The following is a 14,720-nucleotide window of genomic DNA, read 5'->3' as shown; positions in this document are numbered from 1 at the left end:
ATGCTGCTTGAAAAAAAGGTATATTCTGTTGCTTTGGGATGAAAGGCTCTGAAGATATCAATGAAATCTGATCTAATGTCTCATTTAAGGCCAAACATTCCTTGTTGTTTTCCCATCTGGAAGATCTATCCATTAAAGTCAATGAGGTATTAAAATCCCCTACTATGACTGTATTAGTGTCAATCTCTTCCTCTATGTTTATCAAGATTTGTTTTACATATTTAGTGCTTGTATGTTGGGTGCATAAATGTTTATGAGGGTTATATTGTCTTGTTGGATTGCTTCTTTTATCATTATGTAGTGTCTTTTGTCTCTTATCATAGCCTTTGCTTTAAAGTCTATTTTGTCAAGTATAAATATTGCCACCCCAGATTTTATTTTTCTTCCCATTTGTATGAAATATCTTTTCCATCCCTTTACTTTTAGTCTGTCTGTACCTTTTGTTTTGAGGTGAGTGTCTTTAAGACAGCATATATATGGGTCTTGATTTCTTATCCATTCAATTACCCTATGTCTTTTGATTGGAGCACTTAAGCTATTTACATTTAAAGTGATTATTGATATTACATATTTATGGCCATTTTATTCTTTTAACTATGTTCCTCTGTTTATTCTTCTTTTTCTCCTTCTCCTCCTTCTCTTTTTGTCCTTCTTCCTCCTCTCCTCCTCTTCCTTCTCCTTCTTTTCTTCCTCCTCCTCCTTCTCTTCCTTTTTCTTCCTCTTCTTGCTCTTCTTCTTCAAGCAAGCCTTTAAAATTTCTTAACAAAAGTCCCAAGTTACCTCAAGATCTGTGTCCACCTGCCTCTGCCTGCTGGCTGCCTGTTATACTCAGTCATTTAAAGAACCTCTGGCTATACTCATCAGCAAGGCATAAGCTCCACAGGGTTGGACAGTAAGGAGTCCTGAGTGTGGGGCTATTGCTTTCCTCCAGGCTGATGCCACATGGAGGGGAGTGCTCCACCCAAGAAAGATGGTGCCAGCAGTATCAGAGAATGACTCAGCACAGGTGTCCTAGGGACTATCTGTTCTACTCTCTCCCCAGAGCCCCAACATCATTCTTGTCTCACACAAATTTAATCCACTCTACTCTCCTTCTGCCAGGGCCCAGGGTGAGTGTCTGAGAATGAAATTTTATGCATTGGCCCTTTAAGAGGATGCCTTGTCCCCAGTGGACTCTGTCTCTTTCTGACAAAGAGAAACTCTGCTGCTATTCACTGCCAGGTGTTATGTGAGCACCTCTTCCCAGCTCTGGTGCTCTGGTCTGGCAAGCCCGACTTGGGGTTTAGATTCCACATTTCTCAGGAGGAACCCCCTGTAACTGAGATATCCCTCCAGGATCTCAATCACTGCCTGTGTAAGTAGGGCCAGACCTCTCTGCATCCATGTCCTTCCTACCAGTCTTGATTCTGCTAGTTCTGTAAATCTTAGTTATTAGTCCTCTCTTCAGCTAGTCTTCAGCTGGTTATTCAGGATGATTGTTCTACAATTTAGTTGTAATTCCAGTTTGGTCCTGGGAGAAGACTGTAGCTTTTACCTACTCTGCTACCATCTTGGATCCCACGTTAGACTATGGAGTAATGGAGGTGCCCTTCTTATCTCAACCTAAAAGTTAGGGTAACACCCCTATTTCAATTAAGTTAAGGACTCAGTGTCATTGATGGCAGTTTTGAAGCATGACCTGAGTGGTGTCTGACAGCCAATGAAATCAAATTAAATATTGGATCACTCTGACTCCCCATGTATGAACTTGAAGGAGACAGATGAGCTGCAGGAGCCAAGTTGCATCCTCCTACCCTGCTCTAAATTTTTGTATTTAGCCATTTTTTCAAAAGTCTTATACTTCATACTTCATACAATTTTGTATTCTGTATACAAAATACAAAATTTTTAAAAAAAATTTTTATGGCTGGAATTCTGTGATTTTCACCTAGATTGTGTTCCTTCTTATTCATGGAATCTTGTGCCTTCTCCATATCTGAATTGTCTCATCACTCATCAGTCCATAAACATTACGTTGGGATAAACTATTGTTCTTTGTGTGTTTATTTTGTAAACTCCTAGAGCTCTCTCATTATTTCTGATAGTTTTGGGATGATTCTCCTAGGTTACATGCAAGGAAAGATAATTTCTGTCTCCTTATTTCCAACTGCTATACCTTATTTTGTCTTTATTGTATATATTTGTTTTTGCTTGAGCTTCCAGAAAAAAAAGTCATACGATAGTGGCATCTCATATCCTGGCTTCATTTCTGATTTTAAAGGGACAACTCTGGTGTTTTAATGTTAAGTGTGATGTTGACTGTTGATCTGAGATTCTCTTATCATCTATCCCTTAATTCATTACATATTTATTGGTCCCCATCCAAACGCATTGGGTTTGGCAATAATGTAGGGCACTGATTGCCTCAGGGAAAGCAGTTTCCATGGCATGGTGCCAGCAGAAGCCAGATTGCAGTGGTTTGCAGAAGGCATACCTACAATAAAAACCTTCTTGAACATTGATGGAAACATGCCAAGAGTTTTCATCAGAAATGTATGCTGAATTCTTTTTAAATGCTTTTCTTTTTTTAGCAATTATTAGTTAAATGATACAGTTGTTATTTATTTGACCTATTGGGATGATTTAACATATTAATATATTTTCATTCATTCATTTAAGAAATATTTGAGTGTCTACTATAAGCCAGGCATTCTTCTATTATTGTCCAATTAATTTTGTGATTTTTATAAAATGTTGTAGGGCTTTATGATTTTAAAATATCATTTTATAACTATTAAATAGTTTTTACTGTACCAGAATAAATTCCACTCAATTGTGGCATGTTATTCTTCAATTTTTTACTAAATCAATGGTTCATATTATTAAAAATCCAGAAGCTACAAAAGCATATAAAGCAGAAATTTCACAATTTCCCAATATCCCAAGGGATAGTCTCTATTGATAGATATTTCTGGACCTTTTTCTTTTTCAATTTTAATAAACTTTTAAAGTTCATTTGCAAGCATTTTTTGTAGGATTTTCACATTGATATTTATGGTTGTGGTACAGATGTCACAGTAGGAAAGCCACACCTGGCTCCACATCAGGTTGGCCTCTCCTGCTAAATGAAACTTGCTGCAGTTTCTGACCCATCTGTTCTGTCTGAGCAAAATGGCATTCCCTCCAGCCTCAGGCATGCTGAGCCCCATACAGAAGTAGCTGAGGTTCATTAGTTCCAAAAGTATTTATTAAGCACTTATATGACTATGGAACTTACATTCTAGGCAAGGCAGCAAATAATAAAATAAATCGGATGTATGGTATGTTAGATGGTGATGAAAACTAAGGATATAAAGCAAGGAGAGGCATGGGAAATGTTATGTGGGGAGAGGGAATTGTAGTTAATGCAGGAAGGAAAGTTCCAAGTCAGGAGGAAGAGGACATTGCTGAAAGAGAATTCAAACATAAGTGAAAATGAATGATTTATGACTACTTACACGGGATCAGTGAATCTGGCAAATATGTTGAACAGAATAAGTGAGGCACAGGAGAATGCCTTCTGGATGATTCCATGTATACAGAGCACAAAAGCAGACAACACTGATCCATGCCCTAACAGCCAGGCTGACACAGTGGGGAGGCTGGTTGTGCTTTGTTCCTTAATCCAGGGGCTGTTAACACCCAGGTGTTCCATTTGTTAAACTTCATCCAACTGAACATTTATAATGCATACATTTTCCATGTGAATATACATGTCAATAGATTCGTTATTTTTTGTAATTAAAAAATTAGCTGTCTCACTGATAGATGACACAACCATCAGAGAGACCCTCCTGAAAATTGCCATCTTGCCTTGTGTCCTCAAAACCTGGCACATTGAAGGGACTTGTCAGTGCAAGTATATTTGAATGAATAAGTGAGTGGTTAAACAAATACATCTCTACAGTCTCAGAATGGTTTACTACTTAGTCCCCCTGAAGATGATCACCTGGGGAAACTAAAGCTATAGCTATTGTTATTGTCATTCCCATGTTTTAAAAAAATCATCTCTGTCCCTCCTCTGCTGACATAAGAACAATGAACTCTCTCAACAGATGTTCAGACACTTTTAGGATTTAGAGTCAAGACATCAAATAAAGTGAGGACAAAACATTGATCCAATGGATTTGGTAACATGTAGGTTCTTGATGTTGGTGGGACCAGTTTCATTCACATGAGGGCAACAGATGACAGATTGCAGGGAGTCGAAGAAGCAGACTGTGAGGAACTGGAATCGGTATATGCTGACAAATACCCAAATACTTTGAAAATTAAGAGAGAATTATGTGGTGTTGACAATGATTTTTTAGTGTTTGTATGATTGTTTATTATAAAAGATGAGAAAAACTAGACCATGTTTTCAGGCTAAAAGGTGGTAAATCAATAGACAAGGATAGTTTCATTCATTTACTTCTGCATTCAATCTTTTGCTCACTCGTGTATTCAACAATTACTTCCTGTGTATCTATTGTACCAGTGACTATTCTTCACAGAGGTAATAGAGCAGTGTATTAACTAGACACAATATCTGCCCTCGTGCAGTCTACATTCTGTCAGGGAAGAGAGAAGTTGAAGACTGGTGACAGAAGAAATGATTGTTGGGTATGGGATGTCAAATGAAAGGACAAGGGAAATAATTATCAGGGACAAAAGGGATCTTTTCTTGCAATGATATAACAGTGACATCCCTTAAAAAAGGATGACACCTAAAAGATATGTACAAACATTGATAGAATAGCTATTAATAAAGCAGAGTGGAAGACTCTTCTTAGGCAGGACTGTGGGAAAGTAGCCTAAGTGGAGTGAAGCCAGGTGAAGATAGGAAACCATGCTTGGTGAGACCTTGTAGATTACCTGGTTCAGCAGCTATCAACCTCAGTTCATGAAACAAGCAGTTGTGAAGGGAGACTCATGGCACCTCTAGTCAAAAAGACTAGAATTCTGCAGAGTCACATCTGACATGAGGATCAGAAAGCCAGAGTTGAAAGCGAAAACCACACAGAGTCAGAGTTGCACATGAAAACCTCTAAGGAAGAGGTCATACTGGAGATAATATGCTTTCTGTCAAGTTTTATTCCAGCAGAGGTACAGGTCTTTGTTTATTTAGGAGAACATGAACTGAAGTCATTAGCTTACATTTTGGGATTTTGTATGAAAATTATTTGTATAACTCTTAGCTTGATGAGAACCTCACTGGATGGGAGGTTAGCAATGACTGAGTCCAACAGAAAGACTAGCAGGTCCATATTCCCAGCTCACACTCATTCCTCACTATTCAAATGATAAGTTTTTCTTCCTTATGTCCTTTCTCCCCCACTCCCTCTTTTCATTCTGGAAGTGGGTAATTCAGTCCTTGAGAAGTATAACTATTGCAGTCAAAGTACCAAGCTTGCAGATAATCAATTCTTTATAAAGTTAATAAAAACACATTAAAATGTTCGCTATCATTACCTTGCATCCTGATAGGCTTTCTTAAGGGGGGAAGAAAGGGATGAAGTTAGCATCCAGGAGTTGCATGTGGGTGTGAGTCTCATAGGTGCATATCCATCACTGGCTATATTCAGGAGGGAAAAAAAATTAAAAGTAGAGAATAACTAATATAATGCAACCCCTTCATTTCTCAGGTGTGAAAACTGAGGCCCAGAGAGGTGATGTGATTTGCCTAAAGTCATGCAACTAGTGGCAGAGCCAGGCCTAGAAGCCAGGTGTCCTGGCTCTCAAGATATTCTGCAGCCTGAGGAATGGAACAGGTAGTATAACTCATGTGGGGGCCATGGGTCAGTCTGTTCAGCCCACAGCTGCCTGGGGTTCCAACTAAGGAAGCCAGAGTATGTGTCACACAATTCTGACAATTGAATGACTCAGGAATGAAATCAAAGCTGGGTAAGAGAAAGAAAGTGAGGTTTGAAATTTAACCCTTATGAGCCCAAGACAAAGCCAATGTACCATGTCCCCCAGCAGCCGTTACCTTCTCAAGGCGGATTCATCTCTGGCTGTGTCATGTCACTCTTCGAACAGCTCAGTGGCAAGCCATCTTCCAACCATTCTGACACCCATGCTGTTTCCAGTACAATTCACAGTGTTAGGAAAATCTGTGGCCACTTGCCAAATAAGGTTTGGGAAGACAGGGGTCAGGAAGACCAGTTAGGAGCGTTTCTGGAGATCCAAGAGAAAAATAATGAGAAAAGACTGACAGGTAGATCCAGGTGACATCACCTAGGTTAGTGGCTGGTAAAGTTCATCAGCAGTGACAGTGGAAAAGGTAGACTAAAATGACATCTACCTCAAAATGGGAAGGAAAAGAGAGATCCTGTTTCCATAATTATATATATATATATATATATATATATATATATATATATATATATCTCCACTTGTTTATATTAAGGCATATTCTTAAGACAAGTATTGATAAAACAAAACTATTTTGCTACTGTAGGAGTTATCCTTTGTTGTACATAAATATGGGTTACTGCCAATGTGTATTAATCCCTCTGAGGAATCTGATCCATAGTTTCTTTTTCATGTATTCAGTGATTATTTATTGAGCACTTACTATGTTCCAGGCACTATTGTGAGCACTTAGAGTACATCAAGTGAACCAAACAAGCAAATATCCTCGCACTCGTAGAACTCCATCAGGGGATGGTGTCCAAAGAAGCTAGTCTCTTGGGAAAAACAACAGAAGAGAAAGCTGGGGGGGGGGCAAATTGATAAATTGAAATTGTAACAATTAAAATGAAAGCCAGAAAGAGACATATTGATAGGCTGAGTTTCACTGGGCCTTTTGGAGAAAAATTTTTCTAAGCAGAGAGAACTGAGATGATGGAGTGACTGTGACCAAGGATCTACCCAAATCAGTCGCCATGATCTGGTGGCTCCTGAAAGGACCAGACTTCTGGTGGTAAACCACAGGACAGGCGATGCCATAGGGAAGGGCTCGAGGCAAAGGCTGTGTGAGGAGTTCAGATAGGTAGAGGGAATAAAGAAACTGTCAGTTTTAGTGGGTAGTCAGCCTCTACAAGACTAAGCAATTTTATCCCAATATTTTAGCAGGTAATTCAGGCAGGGGTGGACAGAAATCAGGGCTGTGGTCACTGAGTTGAGAATCAAAGGGACATTTTCAGCATCTGGGGGGAATATGTTACATCCTAAACAATGCATTAAGACAGGGACTCAAGCATGGGGTGAAGAAGGGAGATACTGTCAGAACCAGTGCATAAAGTAAGGACAACTCTATGCAGAAGCCCAGTTATAGGCTGAACCCGTAATCATACCTGAAATAATAGGCAGAAGGACTGAGCTCCTGAACCTTTAAATCTCTCTGAATTAAGAACAAATTCATCCCACTAAGAACCACATAGCCTGGTGTATAGAGAAAGTGGAATGAGGTGACAGGAAATGGGATCCATTCCTCGTCCACAGAGCCACCTCCCTCTTTCATGCAGGAGGAAGGAAGGAGGAGGTCACATCTGTCACCCCTTTGGTCCACAGGAATCATGGTTGCCATACACTGATGGTTCCAGAGAGTCCTATTTCTCCAAATAACCAGGCATTCACTCCAGAACTCAGAGGATGGTTTTCTTAGCAGAACAGCTGATTAGGATAGGCATGGAGTCCTTACCTCCATTATTCTTACTTAATCTTAAGTGGTTCTTTTCAGCTACCACCCTATCCACCACTCATTCTTGGTTACAGCTCATGCTCCATTCCACTCTCCATACCATTCCCTTCTTCCTGGCTTGCTTTTCTTTCTCTCTTTCTTTCTCTCTTTCTCTCTCTCTTTCTTTCTTTCTTTCTTTCTTTCTTTCTTTCTTTCTTTCTTTCTTTCTTTCTTTCTCTCTCTCTCTCTCTCTCTCTTTCTTTCTTTCTTTCCTCTCTTTCTTTTTTTTTGCATTTCCTTCTTTTTTTTTAATTGTTATTCAAGTACAGTTGTCTCCATTTTTCCTCCACCACTCTCCCCCACCCCACCCACCCTCACCTCCCACCCTCGAACCTACCACCTTTGGCTTTCTCCATGTGTCCTTTATACATGTTCCTTAAAAACCCTTCCCCTATTTCCCCTCTTATCCCTCTCCCCTCTGGTTACTGTCAGTCTGTTCTTTATTTCAATGTTTCTGGTTATATTTTGCTTGCTTGTTTGTTTTGTAGATTAGGTTCCACTTATAGGTGAGATCATATGGTATTTGTCTTTCACTACCTGACTTATTTCACTTAGCATAATGCTCTCCAGTTCCATTGATGCTGTCACAAAGGGTAGGAGCTCCTTCTTTCTTCTTCTGCGTAGTATTCCACTGTGTAAATTTACCATAGTTTTTTGATCCACTTTTCTCCACAGCCTCTCCGTGACTTTTTGTTTGTTGATTTGGTTATCATGGCCATTCTGACTGGTGTGAAGTGGTATCTCATTGTTGTAATTTGCATCTCTCTGATGGCTAGTGATGCTGAACATCCTTTCATATGTCTTTGGGCCCTTGGTATGTCCTCCTTGGAGAAGTGTCTCTTCAGGTCCTTTGCCCATTTTTTAAATTAGGTTGTTTGTCTTCCTGGAGTGGAGTCATGTTAGTTCTTTTATATTTTGGAAATCAAACCCTTGTCCAAAGTATCACTTACAAATATATTTTCCCATATGATTTGTTCCTTTTTCTTTCTACTGATGTTTTCTTTAACCATGCAGAAATCAAAGGCATTTTTGTACACCAACAATGAAATATCAGAAACAGAAATCAGGGGAAAAGTCCCCATTGCTATAGCACCAAGAAAAACAAAGTACCTAGGAATAAACCTAACCAAGGAGGTAAAAGTCCTGTACTCAGAAAACTACACAACACTAAAGAAACAAACTAAGGAAGACACAAATAAATGGAAGTATATACTATGTTCATGGATTGGAAGAATTAGTATCATCAAAATGTACATAATACCCAAAGCAATTTATAGATTCAACACCATCGCTATTAAAATACCAATGACATATTTCACAGATGTAGAACAAACATTTCAAAAATTTATATGAAACCATAAATGACCCTGAATAGCTGCAGCAATTTTGAGTACATAGAACAAAGTAGGAGGGATGACAATACCAGACATCAATCTATATTACAAGGCCACTGTAATCAAAACAGTCTGGTACCGGCATAAGAACAGACACATAGATCAATGGAACAGAATAGAGAGCCCAGAAATAAACCCATGCCTCTATAGTCAATTAATATTCGACAAAGGGGGCAGAAGCTTAAAATGGAGTAAAAAAAGCTTCTTCAACAAATGGTGCTGGGAAAGCTGGACAGCTGCATGCAAAAAAATGAAACTCGACGACCAACTTACACCATACACAGAAATAGACTCAAGGTGGATAAAAGACTTAAATATAAATAGCAACACCATAAAAGTCCTAGGGGAGAATATAGGCAGGAAAATCTCAGATATTCCACACAGCAATATTTTCACTGACATGTCCCCTAGAACAAGGGACATAAGGGAAAGAATAAACAAATTGGACCTCACCACTCTTTTTTTTTTTATTCCCTATCTGGAGGCTTACCTAACCCTTCAGACCTGAAGCTTGACCTCGTCTTTGTCTGATTCAACATCTTCCTCTGGCTACACTTCTGGTGGACATTCTGTTGGTTCTGCAACATCTATCCACTCCGCCCATTAATAACAACAGTACCATCTGGGAAATTAAAAAGTCTGTTCCACACATTGCTACTGACACTATGTTGAGTTTCACTTCCAACCAAACCTCTGTCTCTGCACAACTTACTCCTGAATCAAAGTCCCACAAGTAAGCCTCTGATCGTTCAGGTTCAGGGCTACCTTCTTGCATTTAACTCCTTTGGCTTCCAAGTAGAAGTTGAGAGAGGAGGCAAGCACCCAAATTGCACTCTTTCTCAGACCTAACTCCAGTGGGTAATTCTCCCAGAGGGATATCTAGATTAACAAGAAGTAAGGGATCCAATAGAATAATAATGTAAGCTACATAAGCAATTTAAAATCTTCTAGTAACCAAATTTTAAAGGTAGAAACAGGTGAAAATAATTTTAATACTATATTTTATTTAAACAAATATATCTAAAATTCCCTCATGTCAGCATGTAATCAGTATAAAAATTAGTAATGAGTTATATTCCTTTTTGTTGTTATTTATTTAAGAGTTTGAAATCCAGGGTGTATTTTACACTCACAGCACAGCTCAATGCAGACACTAAACTTTTCAATGGAAATATTTGATCTAAATGTATATTTACAGCTGAAAAAGTGGAATCACATATGCTAGTTGTCCCAAGCATACTTAAGAGTTTTTCAATTACCAAAGGAAATACAAAAAAATTATTTTCCTTGCATCACTTTCACTTTGACAAAGCTAATTCATATTTCTTAGAAAAATTGTTTGATGCAAAAGCATATGTTTCAAAACTGTCCATCTTTTGTCAGTTCACTACTTGTGTAAACTCAGTATTATTAATGTGGATTGTAAAAGGGTATTGGATAAATTGAAAAATAACTCTAAGTTTATCAATATTGATAAAACGTTCTTCAAATTTTTCTTGTACCTTTGCAGATAATTTACATAATGCTGGTATTACAACAAAAATATTTTGCATACTAACTCATAGAAGAAAATATATAAAGTCATTATTATTTAACTGTATTATGAAAAGTTTTAATTTCAATGTAAATTCTTGTACCCTTCTGGCTAGGTGACAAGTATGCTTTTTCTTTTCTTTGAGTTTCAAATTTATCTCATTCCTATACAATGTGATATCATACTGCCATGTTTGATTATTAAACATTGGGTAAAAATTCCTTTTGATTCAAGAAAATCTTGAATTGGAATTGATAGTAGAATAGATCTCTGTAAAATTCTCCCATGCCTCAACCAATGAACACAGATGAAGATGTAGATCAACACATTCATTGATCTCTATTCCTTCCCAGGAACTGATGGCCCACAGCATTTGAATGCATATAGTGAAGAATTTTTTAAAAATCCTCACCTGAGGATATGTTTATTGATTTTAGAGAGAGAGAGAGAGGGAACATGAGAGAGAAAAAAAAACATCAGTTGCCTCCTGTATGTGCCCCAACCAAGAATCAAACCTGCAACCTTCTAATGTATAGGACAGCACTCCAACCAACAGAGCCACCCAGCCAGGGCTACGCTGAACAATTTTAGTGACTGTGTCCACAACATTTTCCATGGAGCCTGCTTCTGGAAATTCTTTGTCTCAAAATTTTCTAAAAATTCTTCACAACTGAAATTATAATTTCTTTTACCATCTTTCATTACACATTGTGTGTGTACATGTGTGTAAAGAATCCATCATTTTATAGCTGGCCCAAATTGCAACCTCTGATCCTGTTAAAACCTACTTTTAAACATTTTTTTTGAAATTTTTATTTACTTATTTTTAAAGAGAGGGGAGGAAGAGAGAGAAACATCGATTTGTGAGAGAAACACCTATTGGTTCTCTATCGCACACACACCAACTGGGGACCAGCCCACAACCCAGGCATGTGCCCTGACTGGGAATCAAACCAGCAACCCTTTGGCTTGCAGGCCAACGCTCAATCCACTGAGCCACAGCAGCCAGGGTGTTTGCTGTTTTTAAGATTCTCTCTTTATCTTAAACCTTTGGCATTTTAATTATGATGTGTCTTGATGTGGTTCTCTTTGGTCCAACTTGTTAGGGACTCTCTGTGCTTCTGGAACTTGTATGTCTATTTCCTTTACCAAATTAGGGAAGTTTTCTTTCATTATTTTTTCAAATAAGTTTTCAGTTTCTTGCTCTTCCTCTTCTCCTGCTGGCATACCTATGATTCAGATGTTGGCATGGTTGGATGTTCCAGAGTTTTCTTAAACTCTCCTCATTTTTTGAATTTTTGTTTCTTCTTTCTGTTTTGATTGAATGTTTATTTTTTCCTTATGTTCCAAACCATTGATTTGAATCCTGGCCTCCTTCCCTTCACTGTTGGTTCCCTGTAGATTTTTCTTTATTTCACTTAGTGAAATCTTCGTTTCTTCCTTTATGTTGTTGCTGTACTCAATGAGTTCTTTGAACATCCAGATCACCAGTACTTTGAACTCTGCATGTGATAGGTTGACTATCTCCATTTTGTTTAGTTCTTTTTCTGGGGTTTTATTCTGTTTTTCATCTAGGCCATATTTCTTTGTCTCCTTAATTTGTCAGCTTCCCTGTGTTTCTGTATATTAGGCAGAGCCGCTTTGACTCCCTGTAAAAGGCACCTGTAAATTGTGTGGGGTTAGGTAATCATCAGGGTAGGGAAATATGCTTCACTGCTTTGAGGTTCTGTGTGGGGAGAGGGCTTGGAGGGAGGACTGTGTCACTGCCTGGCTTCTGGGATTGTGCCCAGCACTCACCCTGTGTCCAGTCACTTCACCTACTCCCTATGTGCAACTGGTGCTTTTCCAGCTGTTGCCCTGGTACTGAAGCCTAGAGTGCATGGTTTGTGTACATTTTAAGACTTTGCAGGGCCTTTAAACAAAGTTTCTGAAATCGCAGCAGTTTTCTTTGCTGCACCAATCTCCACTGGTTTTTACAGCCAGAAATTAAGGGGATTTGTTTTCCCAGTGCTGGAACCCTGGGCTGTATGGTCCGGTCTGGGGCTGGGATCACTCACTCCCAAGGTATCTCTACTGATTTTTATCCACCACACATGAATGTGGCACCACCCATGCCTGTTTCCCATATCTGCCCTGTATCTACATTTCCTCACCTCTCTGCCTAATCTCTGCATCTCCATCCTGCCTACCTGCCTCGATGAAAGCAGCTTCTTTAAATCCTTGGTTGTCGGACTTCCATACAGTTCGGTCTTTTGACAGTTCTGGGTGTTACTTGTTTTGAGATTTAGTTGTAATTCCTTTCTGTGGTTGCAAGGATGTGAAGCTTGTCTACCTATGCCTCCATCTCAACTGGAAGTCTCCATAGTTTTTTTTATTGTAAAGTATAAATTACATAAATTGTACCATTTAACCATTTTTAAGTGTACAGTTCTGTGGCATTAAGCACATTCACAATTTTTGCAACCCTTCCAACCAACCATCCATCTCCAGAACCTTTTTATTTCTCTTCTGCAGCTGAAATTCTGTTCCCATTAAACACAATCTTTCCCATCCCCATCCCTCCAGCCCCTGGCAATCACCATACTACTTTTTGTCTCTATGAATCTGACTATTCTAGTGGCCTCATACAAGTAGAATCATATAATATTCTTTCTTTTGTAACTGGCTTATTTCATTTACAATAACATCTTTAAACTTCATTTGTGCTGTAGCCTTTGTCAGAATTTCCTTTCTTTTTAAGACTAGATAGTATTCCATTGTATGTATAGACCACATTTTATTTATTCAGTCATTCATCAGTGGATACTTGAGTTGCCTCCAGCATTTGGCTATTGTGAATATCGCCTCCATGAATATGAGCATGCAAATACTTGTTCAAATCCCTGCTCTCACTTCTTTTGGGTACATACCAAGAAGTGGAATTACTGGATCATATGCTATTTCTATGTTTAATTTTTTTGAGGAATTGCTATATACGTTTTCACAATGACTATACCATTTTCTATTCCCACCAGCAATGTACAAAGGTTACAATTTGTCCTCACCAAAACTTGTTATTTTCTGGGGTGTTGTTGTTGTTGTTGTTGTTGCAGGGGGAGGGAAGAGGATAATAGCCATCCTAATTGTTTTGAATCAGTGTCTCGTGATTTTGATTTGCATTTCCCTTATGACTAGTGATATTGGGCAACTTTTTATGAGTTACACCAATTCTTTTTTGAATGTTGAGGAAAAACATCAAATTCACTATGTGTTTGCTGAAAATGTCTCAATATTTCCATTTTATTATTTTTTAAATGTTTGTGTCACAACAAGCATAGCATTTTTGTTTTGCTTTGCCACAGCTAATTGCTGTTGCCATGCACCATGAAATCTGATGTATCTTCTTCCAGTCTCTCTTTTTCTTTACTACTCTGGTCATCACACTAGCTTCTGCATCTACATGTGATTCTGCATCAGTTGTATGTTTTCATTTTGAATTTAAAGTTGTGTTCTCCTATAGAAAACTAATAGAATGATATTATAATTGAACTAATATGTATTTTGATTTAATTGCCAACTGTGAATTACAAAAGTATCATGCAACTCATACTGTTTGCATAAAACATTTGAATAAACACATTAAGCATTAAATCAGTACATAGAAAAAAATAATTCAAACCGAGTCAGTCTGTTGAGACCAGTTAGATTGGTGATGCGTTCACATGTAACGCTAGAAACAAGCACATATGGCCAACCTATCTCAAGGGATATGCTATATGCAGCCAGCATGTGCCCTACAATATAATGATTATATTTTATGAAGTGCAATTATTAAAGTGCAATTATTCATCCTACTAAGATAAAATTAAATTTAACAGAAAAAAGTCTTGTACTGATTCCATTTTGAAATTTTAAAAATTAAATACAGTTAAAAATTTAGTTCTTCACTCACATTAGCCACATTTCAAGTGCTCAGTGGCTACATGTGGCTAGTGGCTACTGTAGTTGCTAGTATAGTGCTAGAAATATAAAACAACAACAATAAATTGAGCAATTTACTGCTTAGTTTCTTACCTTAAAAAATTCTCTGCATAAATGCACAAAAAAGCATGTAGTTGGATGTTCCTTGCAA

Source organism: Pteronotus mesoamericanus, unplaced genomic scaffold (assembly GCF_021234165.1).
Source record: "Pteronotus mesoamericanus isolate MK-2021 breed Mesoamerican mustached bat unplaced genomic scaffold, CSHL_Meso_final contig_64, whole genome shotgun sequence".
In the NCBI taxonomy this organism is placed as follows: Eukaryota; Metazoa; Chordata; class Mammalia; order Chiroptera; family Mormoopidae; genus Pteronotus; species Pteronotus mesoamericanus.
The sequence above is the reverse complement of the archived record's forward strand: the minus strand, read 5'-3'. Positions refer to the sequence as shown.